The following is a 23,879-nucleotide window of genomic DNA, read 5'->3' as shown; positions in this document are numbered from 1 at the left end:
AGTAAATTAATTATGAGATGTTTAGGAAAATGGGAGGACTTGGAAGCATTTAAGGCTATAGGATGTGGCCCCATCCTACGTTCATCCTCAGTTTTCAGTGATGCTGCCTTCGTGCCCGGGTGCTTGAGTCCTCGTGTGTGCCTTCAGTTTCCTTCCTTTGTGCTCTTCTTTGTGCTGTGGTTTTCTCAGCCTGGAAAACCCTTTCTCCATCTGCCAGAATCCAAACCACAGCAATAATCCCAGAGCACAGGCTCACCCTCTTCCAGAAAGGGATTTTCTGAATATGTTCTTCACTCTTCCCTGACCCCAGGTGGACATCATCTCCCTGTCTGGTGTCTTATGGAATGAATGTCACTTTCAGCCTAGAGACGCAATTGTGTTCCTGCCCCTTTTCCTCTGCTGGATGGTGAACGGTGCTTCCTTATTTCTTCATTTTCTAGTTTTCTAAATGAAGTGCTTAGTGGACAAGAGTGTGATGAGTCATTGACACATGAAAGGAGGTATAAGAACTTTTGGCATTCATTTCTACTGTATGATTGAGTTTATTTTTCTAGGATGGAAGATTTGACAAACCCAGAGGATATCCAAACAAACATCAAATGTGACCGGCAGGTGTCACTTTATGGTTATGTAAGAGGAGCACACTTGAAAAATAAAAGCCAAATTGACATGCCAGGTATTCTCTTGTTGTAGAACATACTAGAATTACACATAGGATTCTTGGGATGGCTTTATTTCTCAGAAAAACTGAAAAGTGACCAAACAAGGGAAGATGGCCTTGCTGGACGTTTTAAAAGTAAGCCAGCTGTGTGTAGGCCTGCAAAGGTGTTACCGAATCCCCTCTTCTCTGACCTCTTGTCTTGTAACTAGAGGGCCACTGTTTCAGTGTGGCACAATGCCCTTATTTAGTGTCATGGGTTAAGCCCTTGGACTATGGCTCGTTTTTAACCCCCCAGTCAACAGTGGATACTTCTGACTTCTTGTCAGCTGAAGCTGGCTTTTTGGATCCTGTCTTCCAGGGGTAGAAGATTTTGCCATGAGTGACATCGGTTTCCTCCCAGACCCTTGTGCTCTTCCTGAACAACAAAGGAAGCACTGTTTAAATGAGAAGGAGAAGCTGGTTTATGTGCCTGTTTCTGGGGTTGGGGTGTGCTGTGTGACAAAGACGCTGTCTATGTTGCCTTGGTGGCAGCCACGGTTTTCAGGCTTCGGTGAGACGGGAGTCATTGCTCTGAACTCTCATTACTCTTTCTGAATCTGTTTTTTAATCACAAAAAGTAAGGTACTCAGCTTTTACTTATTGAAGATTTTTCTCTTGTACTTATAATAAAGGCCCAAATGCATATTGTAAATATATAGGATAAAAATAATACTTTTTTTTTTTTTCATTTTACCAAGCAGAAGAGTCCTGTCCTCCAGGCCTCCTTGATCCATGGCCCCAGCACAGGCCCTGCTGCCATGTGGCGCCTGCACAGCCCATCCCCGTTTCTACAAAATCAGTGTGCTTTCCAGTTCTCATTGGTCCTTTTCTCATTCACAATGGTCTCCCCATTCTGTATTTTAAAGTGGATTTTAAATGTTTATTTCTTAGTTCTGTAGTTGAATTTTATTGGGTTAAAATCAGGGTTATTTAAAGATGTTAGAAAAGCTAGCATTGTTGTAGCACTGGAACTGCGATTTTTCTAGCTAGGTGTTTAGGTTATCAGGTTACATACTCCCTGAAGTTTGGAAAAGTTTAATGGAGATGGGAATCCATTTCAAGTTTTGCTCTAAGGATTTTCTTCTCTGCTTTTTGAGGCATTAAGAAAGGTTCTCAGGAAATGTGTCTAAGATAATTTTGAGAAACTGAGTGAAACCAGTGTCTCTCCAGGATCTCTGTGCTTTCCTCACGTGCCTTTTCTTGGTGGCTTTGACAGGATGAAGTGGGGCCCATCTATGAACTGGTCCAGAGTCTCATCTCCACCATCTCCACCATTGATGCCAAGATGGCTTCAAGTCAGGTGATGCTGTTTGCTGGTTCCAAGCCACTTGGGTCAGAGGATATAGATAATCAAGGGAAAGTCTGCTTTTTTTCTATTTTTAATAAAAAGATACATTTTAGAAGATGTGTAATTCTGCTATCATAACACGTTTTGGTGGAATTCGTTCTAGGTTGTTTTGGTTTTGTGGGTGTGTGTGCATGTGTCCCTGAGGGCTTGTCACTTACTTGACATTACGAGGGAGTATTTTCTTGAAATAAAATACACGATGCATTTTTCAACAGACCCCAAATATTCTTCAAATACCACACCATCTTCCATAGGTTACTTTTTGTTTTTTTTTAAGAGACCTAAGGGCACTCCGTTTTCTTTTGGAGGCCAAAACACTAGAACAGTCAGGGAGTTTGTGGCTGTCCAGAAGCCACATGCCTTGCCTCTGAAAGTTTTATTTAGATTATGTTGTATTATCTCCCATGGGTAGGTTTCCACTGATATATGGCTTATGTGAATTATTTCTCAGTCTGGGTTGGGAATTTGTATACCTTTATGCTTAGTGGATGTTTGCAAAACATTGGTTTTGTTGGATTGATTGATGACTCCCAGTAAAATTTATCTGAAATTTTTGAGATTACCTAGTATGTAATTTGTTACAGTGTGCATAAACTACCTAGCACAATGCCTGACAGATACGAAGTGTTCGCTGAAAGATCACTCTTTTATAATGAGTGTTGTTAGCTACTTTCATTTTTCCATATCCTTTTAGTCATCCTTGTCTACAAGAATACTCTCTTCTAATACAGTTATAGTTAAAATACATAATTTTATTTCTATATTCTGAGCACTTCCTTTTTCTATACAGTCTTCATGTAGTCATCATTTTGTTATTATTGGGGTATTCTTTTTTTATTTTGAGACAAAGTCTCACTTTGTCTCCCAGGCTCGAGTGCAGTGGTGTGAACTTGGCTCACTGCAGCCTTGAACTCCCAGGCTCAAGTGATCCTCCCACTCCAGCCCCACAAGTAGCTGGGACTATAGGAGTGTGCCACCACACCTGGCTAATTTTTTAGTTTTTTTTCTAGAGATGAGGTCTCACTATGTTGCCCAGGCTGGTCTTGAACTCCTGGGCTCAAGCAATCCTCCTGCCTTAGCCTCCCAAAGTCCTGGGATTACAGATGTGAGCCACTATGCCTGGCCTATTATTTCTGTATTCTGCCACTATACCTGGCCTATTATTGCTGTATTCTAACTTATCCATCTCTTATGGTATGATTTTTAGTTTTTTTCTAATTTGTGTTTTCATAATTTTACATATCTTGCTATGTTAATTAGCTTTATACAGTTTTCTTTCATCCTGTGATTTTAGCCTCCTGATGATTCTTGTCTGTCAGTTATGGCACTGGTGACTTAAAATGGATATTCTTCCTCTGTCATTCCTCCTACATTTGTTAGCCGGCATTTTTAACAAAGAGCTTTCACTTCTCCCCTTTATTTTGGTATCACTGCTGACTAATGTACTTGCATTTTGTTCCATGGGTTATTTTCCATCACTATCATTATTCTTTCTGATGCCTATGCTGTCCCAGATTTGGCCACGGGAGCCTTCAGCCTGTCTCCTGTGTCCTTTCAACTGTCTCTGTTAGTCTTTGAGCATTTCTTACTTTCTGATAAAACAAGAGGATCCAGGCTCATTTTGCCCTTTTCCTGCCTTGGGCCTGGACTTGGCCATTTCTCTTAAGGATCATGTGTTTTTAGCTTAGAAATAAATCAGCTTTCCAAAAGATCTACAAAACATTAACTTCCTTTTTAAGTGATTTTTTCCTAAAATTAGATTTTTTTTTTTTAAAAGGCTTATTTCTTTATTCTCCCTATAAGTTCTTTTGAAGTATGGTGTTAGGGAACCATGCCTGAGTTTGTTTATTAAATGTTCCAATTTTTATCAGATCATTTTTTCCCTATGCTATGTCATCTTAAACAATTCCTTGACATTTTCTATTTCTTTATGTTTTTGTTGACTATATTGCCATTTCTAGATTAACTGATTAATGTACAAGTTAAATTATTTTGCATTTCCTTGGTAATATAGGCTGTTGATGTCAAAGGAGGAAAAACAAATGGACTTGAAAATTGGCCAAATGCGTCGGAAAGCCATTTTTGGAGATGAAGATGAATCTGGAGATAGTGATAATGAAGAAGATGATGAAATGTCTGAAGATGATGGGTTGGAAAATGGCTCTAGTGATGAGGAAGCAGAAGAGGAGGAAAATGCTGAGATGACTGATCAGTATATGGCTGGTAAGGGCGTCAAACGACAGAAACTTGAAGAGTTGGAAGAAGACAGTGAAATGGATTTGCCAGCATTTGCTGACAGTGATGATGACCTTGAGAGGAGCTCAGCGGAAGAAGGGGAAGCAGAGGAAGCTGATGAAAGCAGTGAAGAAGAGGACTGCACTGCAGGAGAGGGGGGCATTTCAGGATCAAAGGCTGTTGGAGAAGGTAGTGAAGCAGGGCTATCACCAGCGAATTGCTGGAGTGACCGTGTGGATCTGGAGAAGTCTTTGCTGATGAAGAAAGCAGCCCTCATGACTTCCGATTCTGGGCATTGCACAGCTGAAGAGGCGTTTGCATCTGAAGATAAATCTAAAGAAAGCTCCTCGCTCAGTGCAGAGGAAGAGGACTCAGAAAATGACGAGGCTATTAGAAAAAAGTTTTCAAAGCCTTCTCAAGTGAGCAGTGGTCAGAAACTGGGGTCAAGGAACTTAACTGATGAGACCAGTGATATAGAAGATTTACTCAAAGAGGAAGAAGATTACAAGGAAGAAAATAATGATTCCAAAGAAGCCTCAGATAAGCTTAAATTTAGTTGGTTGCTGCCATGAACTTGGCTCTCGAAGTGGTACCCAGTGAAATGTCTACATTTGGGGGTCTGTTGATTTTGAGATTAACTGTTGAAATGCTGCATTGTGGATGGATCTCAAGGGAGGGGAGACACGTGAACAAGCCTAACTGGAGGTTGGCATTGGTCATTTCAGGTGCCCTCAAGTGGAAGGAAGACCTTTCCAAAAAGGCAGCTGAGGGCTTTCTGAGGCAGCAGCAAGCAGCTCCAAACCTCTGAAAGCTTATTTATGGGACAGGTAAAGAATTCTAGTTCAGAGCTGGAAACTTTTTAGTTTCTCTGATTGTTTTCTGAAAAGGAGATGAGGGAATTGGTTGATTGGGCTGGTATTGTTGACATCCATAATTGCTGGCCATCACATTTCATATTTGGCAGATTAATCATCAACTTATGAGGACCACACTTTGATCTTATGAAGTAGACTTATGGGTTTGTTGTAAAACTTGATGCAAATACTGTCCATTGCATCATGTTATGTCCCCTATTTAAAAGTCCTTCATGAGAAACTTTTTGAGAATTTGGTGCTAGAAAAATACTTCTGACCATAAAAATATTTATTTTTTCCTTTCTGAGAATGAGAACCCTGTATAACACAGTTTGTTCTCCCTTTTGCCCTTCTCTTCTGATTTCATGCTTTATTAAACTTACCTATATGTTCTTTCTGGTAGAATTAATGCAAAAGTAAATAGATAGTGGTGAACTTTACATTGTGCTCCCTGGTTACTGCACGATGAGATCAAGGCCACATGGTGAGATATTTGGGCTCAGCACACTGAATTGGGAGGGTTGCTGTGAACTGATTTTCATTCAGGTTTTGTCTAAGTACGCTTAGTGATGAGAGGCTCAACAATCTTTAGAGCTCTTCTTTAATCATCTAAAACTCTGCTTTTAAATGTTCCTTCCCTCCCTTGAGCCCTAATAGTCTCGTTCCTCGGCCTCCTTGCTGCTGCCGTGCAGGAGCGCAGGAGCCCCACACATGTAGAGCAATAGCTTCCTGGCTCTCTTAACCTGTGACTGCCCTGCCCTCTCAGTGCCTAACTCATATGTGGCCATTGCTATACCCACCACAGACAGAGGCCCTCAGTTCCTGAGTTCGAAGACTCATGGCCTAACTTGTCGAAAACAATGAGTCCTCCAGGGCTGTAGTTTTTGTTCTCACTTTTCTGCCATGGTGTCCTCTTTAGTGGCAGAAGATAATGAAGAAGAAGATCATGATACCCAAGAAGAGCTTGCAGGGTTGTTTCATGTCAACCAGCCTGACAGAGAGTGGAAGCACAAGGCTGACTCTTTGGACTACTCCAGATTTCTTGTAGAGGCCTCCCATGACTGGGATTTAGAGGAAGTAAGGCTGGGTAGTACATTTGATTTATTAGAGGATTGTTCTAGAATAAGATTATCTGATGTCAATATTGCTTACCTGTTGTTGGCTTCTTATTTTTACAGGATTACAGGTCATTCTCCCAGATATTACAGTGGGCACTTCATGTATCCTAAGCAGTAACATGTTCTGAGTTTAGTTAGACCATGTACATGGCCCACGGAGGACAGGTTCAGCTTCCAGTGTGCACAGTAGCGTGCATTTTCATTTTGAAGTGGCGCACATAAGTTTTTATACATCAGATGTATTTTGTGTCTTATCACTAGGATATACGTAGCACTCCTGAGTTAACATTTATAGTTTTTGCTATTTGTAAGCATAGAGAAATCTGTGATACCTGTAAATGTTCTTCCTGCAGCTCACCACTTTGTAATCACACTGGAATTCATTCAGTACTCAAACTCACCGCAGCTTACCCTCCTCTTAGACGTCTTCTCTTTCTCTCTCTCTCTCTCTCTTTTTTTTTTTTTTTTTGAGATGAAGTCTAACTCTGTTGCCCAGGCTGGAGTGCAGTGGTGCGATCTCGGCTCACTGCAACCTCCACCTCCCGGGTCCCAGTTCAAGCAATTCTCCTGCCTCAGCCTCAGGAGTAGCTGGGATTATAGGCATGTGCCACCATGCCCGGCTAATTTTTGTATTTTTAGTAGAGATGGGGTTTCACCATGTTGGCCAGGCTGGTCTTGAACTCCTGACCTCATGATCCATCTGCCTCAGCCTCCCAAATTCTCTTTTTGTTTTTGTTTTTTTTTTGAGACACCGTCTTTCTCTGCATCTTGGACTGGAGTGCAGTGGCATGAGCGTATGGCTCAATGCAGACTCGACCTCCTGGGGTCAAGGGATCTTCCCACCTCAGCCTCCAGAGTAGCTGGGACTATAGGCATGAGCCACCAGGCCTGGCTAATTTTTGCATTTTTTGTAGAGAAAATGTTTCACCATATTGAGCTAGTCTCAATCTCTGGGCTCAAGTGATCTTCCTGCCTTGGCGTCCCAGCCTGCTGGGATTACAGGAGTGAGCTATCGTGCCAGCCCCTTTCTCTATATTCTTTTCTGCAATGTTCTGATCTTCCAAAGGTTGCCTTCTTTTTTGTCAATTCTGTTTGGCTTAGATGTCGCTTCTCACAGAGGCCCAATTGCTATCATACTGCCTATTGTAATTCACCAGGTACCACATAATGAATTTTATGAGATTTTATTTAACCATTCTTTATGGTGAAATTTAATACAGATATAGAAAACCACATGAAAACAATTGTTTAACTTAATGGGTTGCCAGAAGGTGAAGACTCCAGCACTCAGGCTGGAAAATCAAGCTTTGCTGCTCAATTGTGACACCAGTCACAGTCCCCTTCCTCCCTGTAGAAGGAGGTGTGGTCCAGCTTCTTATGGGGACTCTTTCCTTTTCTTCCTGGTTTCCTCCTCCATGCTTCCATAAGCATCATAGTTTACTTTTACCTGATTTTCATTACTGTTTTTCACTCTATCTTTTAACACTTTTAGTCAACAATCTTTCCTTCCCATTTCTTTTTTTGGGTTACATTTTATTTAAGAAATCAAGTCTTTGGTCTGCAGAATTTCTTGTATTCTGGACTTTGTGGATTGCTTTGCATCCCTCTGCAGTTTCACAGGCCCTCCCGTATTTCCTGTGAACGGGTATGGAGCAATACTAATAGAACTTCTGTGATGAGCGGAATGTATATCTGAGCTGTGGGTTGTGGCTTCTTGTGGCTACTGAGCTCTTTAAATGTGGCCAGCGAGACTAGAGAACTAAATTTTAAATGTTATTTAATCTTAATTAATTTAAATAGCCACATGTTTCTAGTTACCTTATAGACAAAACATCTAACGGTTGGATAGGATTTACATTTGATTTTTATTTTGCGGCAAAACTGCTTCCCAAGTGGTGGGTGGCGTTTTCTCATTAGGAGGCGCATAAAGACTGGTTGTGTCCTTTTAATGATGTTAGATGTTATCATTTGTTGGTGCTCAATGCCTAGAACCATCAATTTCTTAAGAACACAGAGTGATGATGTTCTATTCAATAATTTCTCTTTATTTATCAGCTGTAATACTTATTTAAAGAGAAACTTTTTCTCTTCTACTATTTGGTTATCCACTTCTATATATATAAGGTAAATGCTTAATTTTTTTTTTGGAGACAGAGTCTTGCTCTGTCACCCAGCCTGGAGTGTAATGGTGCAATCTCAGCTCACTGCAACCTCTGCCTCACAGGTTCAAGCAATTCTCCTACCTCAGCCTCCTGAGTAACTGGGTTTACAGGTGCCTGCCACCGTGCCCGGCTAATTTTTATATTTTTAGTAGAGATGGTGTTTCACCATGTTGGTCAGGCTGGTCTCAAACTCCTGATCCTGTGATCTGCCCACCTCAGCCTCCCAAAGTGCTGGGATTACAGGAGTGAGCCAACGCGTCCGGCCCATACTTGATTTTTTAATCAGTTTTTCCAAAGGACACTTGTTAGTAAGTTTCACTGTGGTGTCATGGATATAAATGTAGTTGATGTGCCTGGTGCTGCTGCACCTGTTATCCTTATTGAAACTCCTCTTTATCCCACCTGTGGCCTGTGAGAGTCTCTGCATGCCAACTCCTGAGTTCTTATGTGACGATCATAGTCATCCTTGATCAATTCTTGCTCTGTGATGTCAGAGAGCTCTTGGAATCAGCCATAAGAAGTCCTGATTTCTTTTAGTAGAAAATGGTATTTCAACCTGACAGCCTAGGCATAGGAATGCTTACTGCCATGAGTTGGTCATTACTTCTAGGCCTTCTCAGCTACCCGAACCAGGAGAGTCCATACAGATATTTCCAGTTCACATTCAGGACTACATCCTATTCATTCTTCCACTGGAGAATTATTCCCTGGTTGAATCAGAAGATGATGAAATTAGAGAATCACATAATTACTCATTTGCTTTATCCCATATTACACACAAAATAGTGTCAGAATAATATGATTACTGAAAACAGTTAAATAATATTTTCCCTCATATACTCACTCATTTCTCTTTTCAAAAGTGACTGTGCCATTTTACTGACCCACTGGCACTGTATGTGGGTTCCAGTTTCACCATTTCTTCACCAGCACTTGTTATTATGTCTTTTTGATTATAGCCATCCTAGAGGGGATGAAGTTGTATCTCATTGCAGTATTGACTTGCATTTCCCTGATAGATAATGATGTTGAACATCTTTTCATGTGTTTATTGATTATTTGTATATATTCTTATATTGTTTACCCATTTCAAAAGTTGGATTACTTAGTTGTATGTGTTGTTTATATATCCTGGATGTAAGTCACTTATCAGATACATAATTCTCAAATATCTTCTCCTATTTTATAGGAATTAAGTTTTCAAACAGACGGGTTTAGATTAACAAGTATCAAGACCAACTTTGTAAACTACTGTTTCATTGCATCGCCTTAGAAACCTTAATAAAATTGAAAATTAGTTGAATTAGTAATTATCTGTTTGTTTACTTATGAGGTTAATAGGCTAGTAGTATTTAATACTTTCCCTATCTGCTGCTTCATGTGTTTTATCTCTGCAGTTACACTTTCTCCATCAAAGGTAAAGTTATTTCCTAGACTCATTTGGAAGGAGAATATCCATGAAAGTGGGAAATATTTAAAGGCAAGGTGTTGCGTACTGCCATTTCTTAGACTTGTTTTGCTGAGTGATTGGAACATCTCACCTAAGTACTCACTTTTCTGCATAAGGCTATGAACAGTCTCAGAGATTGTTTCGTGACTGGAAAGTGGGAAGACGAAAAAGATGCAGCCAAGGTCTTAGCAGAAGATGGTAAGTGAAGAGCTGGGTTCTTCAGGAAGACTGGCTTCTCAAACTTTATATTCTTCTGTATCTTAGACAATAGTGAAATTGAAAATCATAGTCACTTGTGAAATGCTTTGGGGAATTGAGACAGGAGTAATGAGCCAGGTAATATTCTGGTTTTTCCTTTTATGATGATCTTATTTTCTTAGTTGGCTAACTGATTTACTACATATGGACCTTAAAAGTGAGAAACTTTCCATAAATTTTATCACATGTTTGTTAAAAATAGATTTTGTGTGATGTGAAAAATATACGCAAATAGCATTTATATTTTTCTTTTGATAATAAAGGTAGTATGCATTGTGGAAAATTTAGAGTGAAAAATACAGAACATACCGGAATTCTATCAACCTGTAAGGAAACCTTTGTTAACTTCTTGAAGTATTTACTTCTAGTCACTTAAAAATCATGTGTATAAACCTTTTTAGTTGTACTTTATATAACTTTTGAGAGGAGGATTGCTTAAGTGATGTACTTTATATAAATTTTGTCATCAAATTTTTTCAAAGGTTTCATTTTTATTATTTGAATATCATACCATAATTCAAGTCACAATTTTTTCAACATCTAAGTAGTTTTGTACTTTGCTCATTTTATAAAGAACTCCACACTGAACAACTTTGAAATAATTCTTGGCTCACACTTTTTACACTCTGTTACCCAGGCTGGAGTGCTTTGGTGTGGTCACGGCCCACTGCAGCCTCAGCCTCGCAGACCCAAGTCTCCTGAGTAGCTAGGACCACAGGCATGCATCACTATCCCCAGCTAATTTTCTAATTTTTTTGTTCCGACAATCATTTTCTGTTGCCCAGGTTGGTCTCAAACTCCTACGCTTAAGAGATCCTCCTGCCTCAGCCTCCTGAGTAGGTTGGACCACAAATGTATACCACCATGCCTGGCTAATTTTTGATTTTTTTGTACAGATGGGGGTCTTGCCATGTTGCCTAGGCTGGTCTTGAATTCCTGGGCTTAAGCAATCCTCCCACCTTAGCCTTCCAAAGTGCTGGGATTATAGGCATGAGCCACTGTGACTAGTCTGTAGTATTTTAATGTATTCTTTACATATATACAATTTTTTTTCCTGGACTTTCTAGTTTATATCATTGATCTCTGTTGGTTTGTTTATTATTACTATAATTTAGAACCCTATGTAGCTTTATCACATTATTAAGACACCAGTTATTAAAACTGTGTCTCAACAGTTTCTTTCTCTTTCTGTTCTGCTGGGGGGCTTTTTAAAGGATTCTCCTGACTATTCTCACTTCCTTAGGGTTTTTTCCATAGGAACTTAAGAATCGTCTTTTGTTTTCAAAAGAAAGTGTGGTGGGTTTCTTTTTTAATCACTTTAGTGAGGTATAATTGATGGTAAACTACAGTGTTTAAAGTGTACAATTTGATAAGCTTTAATATGTGAATATACCATCGCCACAATCAAAATAATGAACACATTTATCACCCTCACAGTTTTCTTACGCCACTTTGTAACCCTCCATCCTGTCCTCTTCCATTGCCAGGTACATTCAGCTGCCTTGTGTCACTATTCAGTAGGTATTTGCTTTAGAATTTAATCGAAATGGGATCCTACAGTATGTACTCTTTTCTGTCTAACTTCTTTTTCTCAGCATGATTATTTCAAGATTCATCCATGCTGTTGCATCTTCATTTCTTTTTGTTGGCTAGTGGGTAGTCCATTGTATGATGTGTAGCAATTTATTTATCTGTTAACCTGTTGATAAACAATTATTTCCAGGTTTTGGCTATTATGAGTAAGGTTGCTGTGAACATTTTTGTAGAAATCTTTATATGAACCACCACCCTATTTCTTTTGGGTAAATAAGTAGTTCAGAATGGACTAAGTGGGTCATATGATAGGTACACATTTAAGTTTTTAAGAAATTATCCAACTGTTTTCCAAATTGTTTACACCATTTTCCATTGCCACCATAACTTTATGTGACTTCCGGTTGCTTCACTCTACATCTTTGCCAGTACCTGGTAGTGTTAGTCTTTTTTAATTGTAGAACCTTCTTTTAGGCATAGAGTGGTATCTTGAAGTTTTAGTGACTAATGGTATCGGGCATTTTTTCATGTGCTTATTTGCCATCTGTGTCTTCTTTGATGAAACATCTGTTCAACTCTTTTGCACATTATTTTAATTTGGTTACATTCTAAGAAATTTTATGTATTTTTGATACAAATTCTGTATCACATGTGATATGTGATTATTTGTGCCTAGTGTGTGCTTTGTCTTTTCATATTTTTAATAGTTTTTCACAAAGCAAAGTATTTAATTTTGGTGTAGGTCAATTTATCAAAATTTTCTTTTTCTTTTCTTGAGATGGAGTCTTGCTCTGTCTCCCAGAGTGCGATGGGATCTCAGCTCACTGCAACCTCTGCCCCCTGGGTTCAAGCCATTCTCCTGCCTCAGCCTCCCTAGTAGCTGGGATTACAGGCACTCGCCACCACACCCAGCTAATTTTTGTATTTTTAGTAGAGATGGGGTTTCACCATGTTGGCTAGGCTGGTGTTGAACTCCTGACTTCAGGTGATCCACATGCCTCGGCCTCCCAAAGTGCTGAGATTACAGGCATGAGTCACTGTGCCCTACCCAAAATTTTCTTTTATGGACTATGCTTTTGATACTGTATGTAAGAAATCTTTGCTTCATCTAATGTCACAAATTGTCTTTTATATTCTATAAGTCTTACAGTTTCAGGTTTTACATTTAGGCCTATAATCCTTTTTGAGTTAATTTTTTTATGGTGTTGGGTATGGATTTAGGTTCCTTTTGACATATTGATATCCACTTTTCCCAGCACCATCTGTTGAAAAACCATTTTTTCCCCATTGAATTAGCCTGTATTGGTTGGCCATATATGGATGAATATTTCTGGGCTCTCTGTTCTGTTCCTTTGATATATTTGTTTATTTTTATACCAATACCAACAGATTGTCTCAGTGACTTACAGCTTTATACTTAGTCTTGGAATTAGGTAGTTTTCAACTTTAGGTAGTTTTGCAAACTTTAGTCTCTTTTTCAAAGTGGTTTTTGTTAATCTAGGTTCTTTGCATTTTCATATAAATTTTAAGATGAGCATGTCAATTGCTAGAAAAAAGCCCACTGCAATTTTGATTGGGATTTCATGAAACTTGTAAAACAATTTGGGAAAATTGACATATTAACGACGTTGACTTTTCTGATCTATGAACATAGTATCTCTCCATTTATCTTGTTCTTTAATTTCTCTCAGCAAGGTTTTCAGGATACAGGTCTTATACAACTCTCAACAATTTATTTTCATATCAACTTGTACTTGTGTATGGCTAACATGTAAGAAATACAGTTTATTTTTTATTTTGCTCTGTATCCTGCAATGTTGCTAAATTACTCATTAGTTTTTTGTTTGTTTGTTTGTTTGTTTGTTTGGGACAGAGTCTCTCTCTCTTTGTCACCCAGGTTGGAGTGCAGTGGCGTGATCTTGGCTCACGGCAGCCTCTGGCTCCCAGGTACAAGCAATTCTCATGTCTCAGCTTCTCAAGTAGCTGGAATTACAGGCAGCCACCACCATGCCTGGGTCATTTTTGTATTTTTAGTAGAGATGGGGTTTCACCTTGTTGGCCAGGCTTGTCTTGAACTCCTGACCTCAAGTGTGTATTTGGAGGGGAGGGGTAAACTTTGACTAAAGAGTGTTGATGGTTTTCTAAGTAAATACTTCTTCCTATCCTAAGGATTGTTTTCTTGTATGCTGCTTTTTCTCCTGTTCTGCACAATAAAGCCTGGGGTTCCAACTTCTACTTTGACCTTTCACTCTGGTCTAATCTCATATGGTTCTCCCAATTTCTGTGCAGGATGGTTCTGGGAGCCGAGCAGGAGCCCCCTTTCTCTACAGAGAGGCTGAGATAGATGCCAGTGGTTTTACTTTCTTTCTTTCCTATCTGGATGACTTAACTTTTCTTGCCTTACTGCCCTGGCTTAAACTTCCAGGACAGTGTGGATAAGAAGTCAAAGTAAAAATCCTTGCTTTGTCCTGATTTTGCTTATTTTCCAAGTGAACTTAGGAATCACCTTTCCTATTTCCAAAAGAGAACTTTGTGGTGTTCTTTTTTACTAAGAAAACTTTTAAGTTTGAGGTAATTGTAGTTTGACATGCACTTGTAAGAACGAATACAGAGAGATCTCCCGTATCTTGTACTATAGCGCTATCTGTGTATATATGTACTATATATACTATGTGTACTGTAGTACAACGTCACAGCCTGGATGCCAACATTGATACAATCTGCTGATCCTATGTAAATTTTTCCAGTTTTACTTGTGTGTGTGTTTTATGTGTGTGTGTACTTCTGTGCTCTTTTATCACATGTGTAGGTTTGTGTGTCTACCAACAGTTAAGATACAGAGCAGTTCCATCACAAGGATCGCTTGTATTGCTGTTTTATAAACACACCCACGCCCCTGCTGTTCCCCAGCCCCCAGTTCCTTCCCTTGTGAACCATAATGTGTTTTCTGTTTCTACAATTTTGTCATCCTCAAGAATGTTAAATAAACAGAATTATACAGTCTATAACCTTTTGGGAGGGGCTTTTCTTCACTCAGCATAATTTCCTGGAGATCCATTCATGTTAGTGTATGAACATAGTTCATTCCTTTTTATTGCTGAATAGTGCTGCATTGTATAGGTGTACTGGTTTGTTTAACCATTCATCTGAGATCAAGCTGGGTTGTTTTCAGTTTGTTTTGTTCTGTGTTTTTTAAAGAAAGGGTCTTGCTCTGATGCCCAGTCTGGGGTGCAGTGGTGCGATCTTGGCTCTCTGCAGCCTCGACCTCCTAGACTTAAGTGATCTTCCCACATCAGCCCGCCAAGGATCTGGGACCACAGGCATGGACTACTGCACCTGGCTAATATTCACATTTTTTGTAGAGACAGGATCTTGCTGTGTTGCTCAGGGTGGTCTTGAACTCCTGGCTTATTTTCAATTTTTGACTATTAGAATTGAGCTATTATGCACACTTGTATACAAGTTTTTGTGTAAATATGCACTTCCCACTTTTCTGGGAAATAAATGCCCAATAATGCAATTGCTAGGTCATATGATAATTGCACAGTTTCATAGGAGACTGCCAGAGTAGTTGGGCCATTTGATGTTTCTACTAGCAATTATGTGATCCAATTTATTTACATCCTTGCCAATGTGTGGTGTTCTCACTGTTGTTTATTCTAGCTATTCTAATAGGTATGTGATATTTCACTGTGGTTTTAACTTCCCTGATGACTAATAATGGTGAGCATTTTTTCATGTGTTTATTTGCATTTTTATATCTTATATACAGATATAAAATATCTGGGGATGTCTTTGGGTTTTTTTTGCACTTTTAAAAATTGAGTTGGGTTGGGTACTGTAAGTTCATTACATATTTAACTCCATTGTCAGCTGTGTGATTTGCAGAAATTTTCTCCTAGTCTGTAGTTTTCACTTTCTTAACAGGGCCTTTCACAGAGCAAAAGTTTTTATTTTTGATAAAATCCAATTTACCAGTTTTTGTTTGTTTGTTATAGGGAATATCAAATTTGTTTCAAGTGGAGGAACTATTTCCTATTCTTTGATCCTGAAGCTTTTCTCCTATGTTGTTTTCTAAAAGTTTTTTTTTTTTTTTTTTTTTTTTTTTTTGAGATGAAGTCTTGCTCTGTTGCCCAGGCTGGAGTACAGTGGCGTCATCTCAGCCCACTGCAACCTCTGTCTCCTGGGTTCAAGGGATTCTCCTGCCTCGGCCTCCTGAGTAGCTGGGACTACAAGCGCGTGCCACCACATCTGGCTAATTTTTTTGTATTTTTAGTGGAGATGGGGTTTCACCGTGTTAGCCAGGATGGTCTCGATCTCCTGACCTCGTGATCTGCCCACCTCTGCCTCCCAAAGTGCTGGGATTACAGGCGTGAGCCACTGCGCCTGACTCTAAAAGTTTTGTAGTATTTTTTGTTTTCTCTTTACACCCATGATCTATTTTGATTTTATGAGATATGAGGCTTAGGTCAAGGTTTATATTTTTGCATGTGGGTATATAATTTTTCTAGCACCATATGTTCCATTGAATTGTTTTTGACTTTTGTAAAAAAATAGTTGAGGATCTTTATGTGGATCTCTTTCTGGGTTCTCTTGTGTTCCATTGAGTTCATGTGTCAATCCCTTGGCCAGTACCACCCTTGCTGTGTAGGTTCCTGTAGCTTTATAGTGAGTGTTAATGTTAAGTTAGAGTGTCTACTCTTACTTTATTCTTCTTTTTCAAAATTGGTTAAGCTATCCCAGGGCTTGTGACTTTCCATATAAATTTTAGAATAAACTTGTTTATGTCTACAGCAACCTAGCTGAGATTTTTATAGGAATTGCATTAAACCTATAGATCAGTGTAGGGGAGAATCTTTTTCTAGTTTGAGTATTAAAATATATGAACACAGTATACTTATTTATCTTAGTTTTTTTATTTCTTTCTTCAGTATTATGATTTTCAGCACACTGGTTGGAAATATGTTTTGATAAGTTTAGGCCTAAGTATTTCATTTTGATTGATTTTCATTTGTCTTTTATCCTGCTAAACTCGCTTATTAGTTGTAGGAGGGTTTTGTTTTGTTGTGTTTTTGTAGATTGCCTGGGATCATCTACACAGAAAATTGTGTAGAAATCATAGGAACAGTGTTATTTCTTTCTTTTCAGCCTGTATGGCTTTTCCTTCTTCTTTTTTTTTTTTTTTTTTTAATTAAATTGTTTGGGGATAGAGATGGGGTCTTGCTATGTTGCCCAGGCTGGTCTCAAATTCCTGAGCTGCAGTGATCTGCCTGCCTCAGCCTCCCAGAGTGCTGAGATTACAGGTGTGAGTGACCTCTCCTGGCCTTCTTTCTGTTTTAAAATTTTCTGCCTTAATTCAGTGACTGGACTTTTAGTACAATGTGGAGTAGGAGTGCTGAGAGTGGACTTCCTATGTTGTTCCCAATCTTTTCACTGTTATCTGTTTATTATCATGATAGGGTGTAGAATTTTGTCTAATGCCTTTTGGTGTCAGTTGCTACAGTCATCTGGATATGGGTTTCACTCTTTACTCTTTTGATATAAATTACATTGATCTTTTCAATTTTATTTTTTGAGACACAGTCTTCCTCCATCACCCAGGCTGGAGTGCAGTGGTGCGATCATGGCTCACTGCAACTTCAACCTTCTAGGCTCCAGTGATCCTCCTGCCTCAGCCTCCTGAGTAATTGGGACTACAAGTGTGTGCCATCATACCTGGCTAATTTGTTGTTGTTGTTTGTTTGTTTTGTAGAGCCAGGTCATACTGTGTTGCTCAGGCTGGTCTTCAACTCCTGGCTTCAAGCTATCCTCCCACTTCGGCCTCCCAGTGTTAGGTTTATAGGCAGGAGTCACTTCACCGGGCCCGATTCATTTTTTGATTGCTGAACCAGATTTGCATTCCTGGAATAACTCTCACTTGGTCATAAATAAAAATAAAAATACAACATATGGAAATGTGTGTGTTTTTTTGTTTTTTCTTTTCATGTCAGATGGTTAATGTGCTAATGTTGTAACAAGGGTCAAGGGTGGCATATCCCACATACATGCATGAATACCCAGTCATCAAACTTATGAACTATGAAAAGATGGCCATGTGAAAATTTTTATACAAATCTTTTTATGTGTTATTGGATTCCATTTGATAGTATTTTGTTGAGGACTTTTTGCATTCATGAGGAATATTGGTCCGTGGGTTTTTTTTTTTTTTTGGTTTGTTTTCTTTTTGTAGTGTTCTGTCTTCATCTGATTTTGGCATCAGGATAATACTAGCCTCATAAAATGAGTTGCAACGTGTTCCCTATTCTGTTTTCTGGAAGAGTTTGCATGGAATTGGTATGAATTCTTAAATATTTGGTGTAATTCTCCAGTGAAACCATCTGGGTGTAATTCTCCAGTGAAACCATCTGGGCCTGGAGATTTCTCATTCAGAAGCTCTTAATTACAAATTTTGTTTCTTCAATGGTATAGGATGATTCAGGTTATCTATTTCATCTTGCCTGAATTTTGGTAGTTTATGATTTTCAAGGTATTTCAAGGCCCGTTAGGGAAGTGGAAGTTGCACTGAGTGCCTTCTTGAAGAGACCAGCTTGGGTAGTCTGAGGGTGATGTTTAGAGTATTTGCCTAATACTCTTTAACGGCTGCGGGAGCCTTTTTGATAACCCTTGTTTTATTTGTGATGTTGTTGGTTTGTGTCTTCTCTGTTTTTATCTTTATCATAAAATTTATTAGTTTTGTTGATTCTATTCAAATAACCAGCTTTTTCTTCCATTGATTTTTTTCTGTTTTCAATTTTGTTGATTTCTGCCCTTTATTATTTCTGTTCTTCTGCTTGTTTGGGGTTTATTTTGTTCTTTTTGAAATTTCTTAGATTATTGGTTTATCTTTTATCATTTCTAAAGCGAGCATTTAGTGCTTAAATTTCCTTCTCAGCACTGCTGAGCTGCACCCCACAAATGTTCAAATGTTGTGTTTTCATTCGTATTTCCTTTGGCACTTCTTTTTGGCCCATGCATTATTTATAAATATGTTTTTTTAATTATCAAGTATTTAGAGAGTTTCCTGTCTTTCTGTTATAGATTTCTAGCTTGATTACATTATGTTCTGAGAACATATTCTTATGATTTAAATTCTTTTAGATTTGCTGTGATTTCTTTTATTGCCCCAAATGTACTTTTTCTTGGTAGATGTTCTGTTGTCCTTAAAAATGTGTGTATTTTGCTGTTGGGGAGTGGGGTGTTGTACGGATGTCAGATTTTGCTGGTTGACTGTTCAGATCTTTTGTAAATCCTTGCTCCTTTGCTGCCTAGTTTCACTCTGTCACTTATGCTACAGTGCAGTGGCATGAACATGGCTCATTGAAGCCTTGACTTCCTAGGCTCAGGCAGTTCCCCTGGCTTAACCTCCTGAGTAGCTGGGACTATAGGTGTGTGCCGCCACACCTGGCTAAATTTAAAATGTTTTGGAGAAACGAGGCCTTGCTATGTTGCCCAGGCTTGAACTCCTGGCCTCAAGCGATCCTTTGTCTTGCCCTCCCAGAGTGCTGGGATTACAGGCATGAGCCACTGCGCCCGACCTCTGCCTAGTTTTAACAGTTGCTGAGACGAGGATGTTGAAGTAGATGTCTTCTTGGTGGGTTAATCCTTTTGTCATTAAGCAGTTGTTATGGTCACTTCCTTTTCACGCCATTGGTGAAGGAGGGGTCCCTGCCCTAAAGTGTAGGAGATGGCTGAACACAACACCTGGTGTGGATGGATGAGATTGACAGCAGTGTTTTAGTCACATATACCCACAGCTCAGAGGAGGACACTGAATGCCACACAGGGTCAGATGGGTACCGTACTCTGTAGCGGAGTGAGGGCTGGGGTCTGAGGAGGCAGGCAGGCTTGATAGTAACAAGAGCGCACAATGACTAATGGTTCCCGATGGGGGATGCAATTGGCTTGTTTGAATAAATTCATGGGCTGGCAGACAGGTGAAGTGAAACTTCTTAGGCTGAAGTGCAGCTGCTCTGGCTGATAAAAGAACTAGCCAGGTGGGGAGCCTTTCCTGCTGGGTGGCAGGGTAGGAGCTGTCTGTCAGAAACAGGAAAACCCATGGCTAGGCCTTTGGGGCCCTGTAAGGCTCAAAGATGTCAAGGCAGCATAGGAAATTTTAGATCTTAAAATTCAGCGAAGACCCTCTCTCCAGCTCTGGTAAATTATTTTACTTGAAATCTACTTCATGAGATATTAATATATTCATTCCTGCTTCCTTAAAAAATTAATGATTATATAAGATATCTTTCTCCATTCTTTTACTTTCAACCTACTTAGGTCCTTAAGTGAATTTGAAGTTTCTTATGAACAGTATCTAATTGGGCCATGTGTTTATTTTAGGCTCTCCATCAATCTATCTTTTGGTTTATTTAGACCATTTACATTTAAGGTGCTTATTGTTACGTAATTACTTAAGTCTGATGTTTTTATTATTTTCTTTGTTTCCTTTTTCCTTCCATCTTCATCTATTTCTGTATAATGTAGTTGCATGTATCTCTTTGTATAGTCTTACAGTGTTTGTTCTGGATGTTACAATATGCGTATTGTAATATAGTAGTCCACTGGTACCGGTATTTACTACTTCAAACTGTGGAAACCTTCCTTCCATTTAGGCCTCTTTACTTTTCTACTTTTGTAAATCACTGGCTTGAGTATCAGGTGGTGGTATAGTTTTTGTTTCAGTTATCAAATGTGATTTTAAAAACTGTGGATTGTCTAGTGTATGTATCCACATTTCTGGTCCCTCCCGTGATCCCATGTTCATCCCTTCTGCATAAGAACATTTTGTAGCCATTTTTTATTTTGATTTTTTTGTTTTAATATTTTGTATTGTAGAAATGACAGAACATATCTCTGTAGCCCTTTTCTTTAACATTTCTAAATTTACCAGTGACAAATTCCTGTATTCTCTTCCTCTGAGAATGTCTTTTTTCTCTCTTCATTTCTGAAGGGTAGTTTCATGGGATATAAAATTTGTAACCAACAGTTTTTTTTTTTTTTTTTTTTTTTTAGCAATTGAAAATGTTGTGCCACTTCTTTCTGGCCGCCATGATTTTAGAGGAGAAATACAATGGCATTTGAGTTAGCGTGTCCCTACAGGCATTCTGCCTCTTTTGGTCTTTGTTTTTAGTTTTGAAAGTTTAATCAGTGTTGCTTTCTTTTGGTATACTTTGAGGTTTGCCCAGCTTCTTGAATCTGTAAGTTTATATCTTTCGCCAAATGTGGGAAGCATCAGGAATCAGTTATTTGCATGCTTTCGCAGCTCTGGTCTCCTGTAGGACTCAGATAACATGAATGCGGGGTCTTTTGTTATTGTCCCACAGGTCCGTGTGGCTCTATTCATTTGTTTTCAGGTTATTTTCTCTCTATTGTTCAGACTGGGTGAATTCTGTTGATCAGGTTTCAGCTTCTCCGATTCTCTCCTCTGTCATCTTCACTTTTACTCAATAGAGCCCATCCAGAGAGATTTTTTCAAATTTCTGTTCCTGTATTTTATATTTCTGTAATTTCCATTTGATTCTTCTTCAGTTTCTTTGCTGAAGTTTTCAGTTCTTTGTTTGTTGCCATAGGATTTGTAGTTGCTTGTTGAAGCATTTTTATACTGGCTGTTATAAGCGATGAGTCAGATGATTCCAACATCTGACTCATTTCAGTGTTGATGTCTTCAGTTGTCCTTTCACATTAAAATTATGATTTTCTCAGTGGTATGACAGGTCATATTCTGTTTCATCCTACATATTTTGGTTATTCTGTTAGGAGGCCTATGTAAATTTTTTATTTTTTATTTATTTTTTATTTTTTTATTTATTTATTTTTGAGACGGAGTCTTGCTCTGTCGCCCAGGCTGGAGTGCAGTGGCGTGATCTCAGCTCACTGCAAGCTCTGCCTCCCGGGCCCACACCATTCTCCTGCCTCAGCCTCCCGAGTAGCTGGGACCACAGGTGCCCGCCACCACACCTGGCTAATTTTTTGTAGTTTTAGTAGAGATGGGGTTTCACCGTGTTAGCCAGGATGGTCTTGATCTCCTGACCTTGTGATCCGCCTGCCTCAGCCTCCCAAAGTGCTGGGATTACAGGCGTGAGCCACTGTGCCCGGCAATAAATTTTTTATTTTTGCAGGCAGTCCTCCTGTTTAAGTTTAGTCTGTAGGTCTTGGTCTACTTTGTGGGCTGTAATTCCAATGACAATTTAATTTCAGAGACTTCATGGTGTTATTTTGGTCTGTTTGGTGTATCTGATATCACTGGGGCTCTCCCATCAGTCCCTGCTGATGCCCACCTGAGGGAACAGGGGAGCTGCCCCAGGCTGGGCCACCTGCTGCAGCTAGGTGGGTGGGGAATGGTGGTTGTCTTGGTGTGTGGAGCTGGTTTTCTTGTTGTGGGGAAGATCTCCTTTGATCTGGGGGCATTGAGCCTGCCTGGGTTGCCTTCTATTCTAGGTTGGGAGTTGGGAAACACTGGGTCTGGGTCACCTTCCTGTTGGATGGGATCCAGGGAGACACCTGGCCACTATGTATTCCCTAGTCCTAGAGTCCCTCAGCAGCCTTTTTCTTTCCACCTTTAGGAATTCTCCAGTGGTCATCTCCTGTCTATTATTTCTAGAGTTTAGGTTATACTTCTTAGTCAAGAGGAAATAATGTGTTGTCTTCTCTAGACCAGAAATCCTTGGTGGTGGTTTTGGGTTGTAACTGTGCTAAAGGGAGAATTGGCATATTTGTGATGTCAAGGCTTTCTTTTCAAATGAGGACATATCATCATTCAGTAGATGATATTTACAACACCTGCTTCCTTGGGTTGAAGAATGTGGTTAAGGCAAGGAAAGTACTTAACGCAGTGCCTGGTGTGGAGAGCACTTATGAGTGTTGGTGGTGATGCTATTTCTTTTGTCCTTTGGTGGCATATGAAAGCTTCTCTTCTTTTTTTTTAAATAAATTTCCAGTGCATTTCTTGTTAGGTTTATTCCTGTTTTATCCTTTCTTGCTTTTATTACAAATAGGAGCTTCCTATCTATTATAACTTCTACCTGGTTCTTTGGCCCTTATGTGAAAATGTTTTAATAGCCTTCTAAATGTTGCTCTCCCAGGCTGAGGCAGGAGCGTTGCTTGAGCCCAGGAGGTCAAGGCTGTAATACACTATGATAGCCACTGCCCTCCAACCTGGGCAACAGAGCAAAAACTCTACCATCTCTTAAAGTACGAAAAGTAAGTCAGATCATTCCACTGCCTTGCTCAAAATCCTCCTCAATTTCTCATCTCACTCAAGTAAACCCAAAATTCTTACAATGACCTAGAACTGTGCCATCTAATATGGTGGGCATTAGCCACCTGTAAGTAAATTTAAACCTATTTAAAATAACATAAATTTTAATTTTTAGTTTAAAATTTAATCTTCAGTCTTGCTAGCCACATTTCAAATGCTTAATAGCCACTTGAAATATTGTAATTTGCTATGGAGTTGGGCAACGCAGATATATAGCATTTCCATCAGCACAAAAGTTCTATTGGAAACCATTGGTCTAACATCTGGAAAGGTTATTAACTGCCTGCCTGTGGGCAAAACACACTTCCCTGATGCATTTTTTTGGTGGTTGGGTGATTGATTTTTAGATAACTGGAATTTGGTACCAGCAGTTATTTGTGTGATTTAAAATTTTAAAAACTTGTATCTTGAAGAGAATACAGAATATTACAACTAAAAAAAAAGTTGCTCTCCCAAATGAGTTTTAACTTGTCTATTTCTTTCATTCTTTTTCCTTTTCCTTTTTTTTTTTTTTTGACACAGGGTCTCACTCTGTCACCCAGGCTGGAGTTCAGTGACGCAATTATGGCTCACTGCAACCTCTGCCTCCCGGGCTCCCAAAGTGCTGGGTTTATAGGCATGGAGCACTGCACCCAGCCTTATTTGTCTATTTCTTTTAAAAATGGGACCTATAATTGAGCCCAGAGCTGCAAAAACAAATGAAGGAATGAATGAGTGAATAAGCTCTTCCCATGGGTTTGGTGCTCTACTCTTAATCTAAATGTTATGTTTTATATAATCTAAGATTTCCCCTAGGTGTGTTACATGATTGTGTTGTGTTGAACTTACATTGCGACTCTTTTTAACATGTGCTGGTATCAGCGTGGGGCTTTTCTATTCACTCTTTGAACTATTTGTTTGGGGGACATAGATAGACCTTTATGTCTCT

The 23,879-nt window shown here is 39.2% G+C and overlaps 1 non-coding gene and 1 pseudogene across 1 annotated transcript; one reads left to right on the top strand and one right to left on the bottom strand.

Moving 5' to 3' along the window:
• The window catches only part of LOC103215728 (ribosome biogenesis protein BMS1 homolog), a 49,428-nt pseudogene that overhangs the window by 10,299 nt on the left and 15,250 nt on the right, over nucleotides 1–23,879 (top strand).
• On the bottom strand, nucleotides 17,643–17,746 carry LOC119628219 (small nucleolar RNA U13). Its single transcript, XR_005244523.1, has one exon. It is a non-coding gene; the product is annotated as a small nucleolar RNA U13 (small nucleolar RNA).

This window comes from Chlorocebus sabaeus, chromosome 9, assembly GCF_047675955.1.
Source record: "Chlorocebus sabaeus isolate Y175 chromosome 9, mChlSab1.0.hap1, whole genome shotgun sequence".
In the NCBI taxonomy this organism is placed as follows: domain Eukaryota; kingdom Metazoa; phylum Chordata; class Mammalia; order Primates; family Cercopithecidae; genus Chlorocebus; species Chlorocebus sabaeus.
Note: the sequence above shows the minus strand (reverse complement) of the source record. Positions and strands in the feature narration are given on the sequence as shown.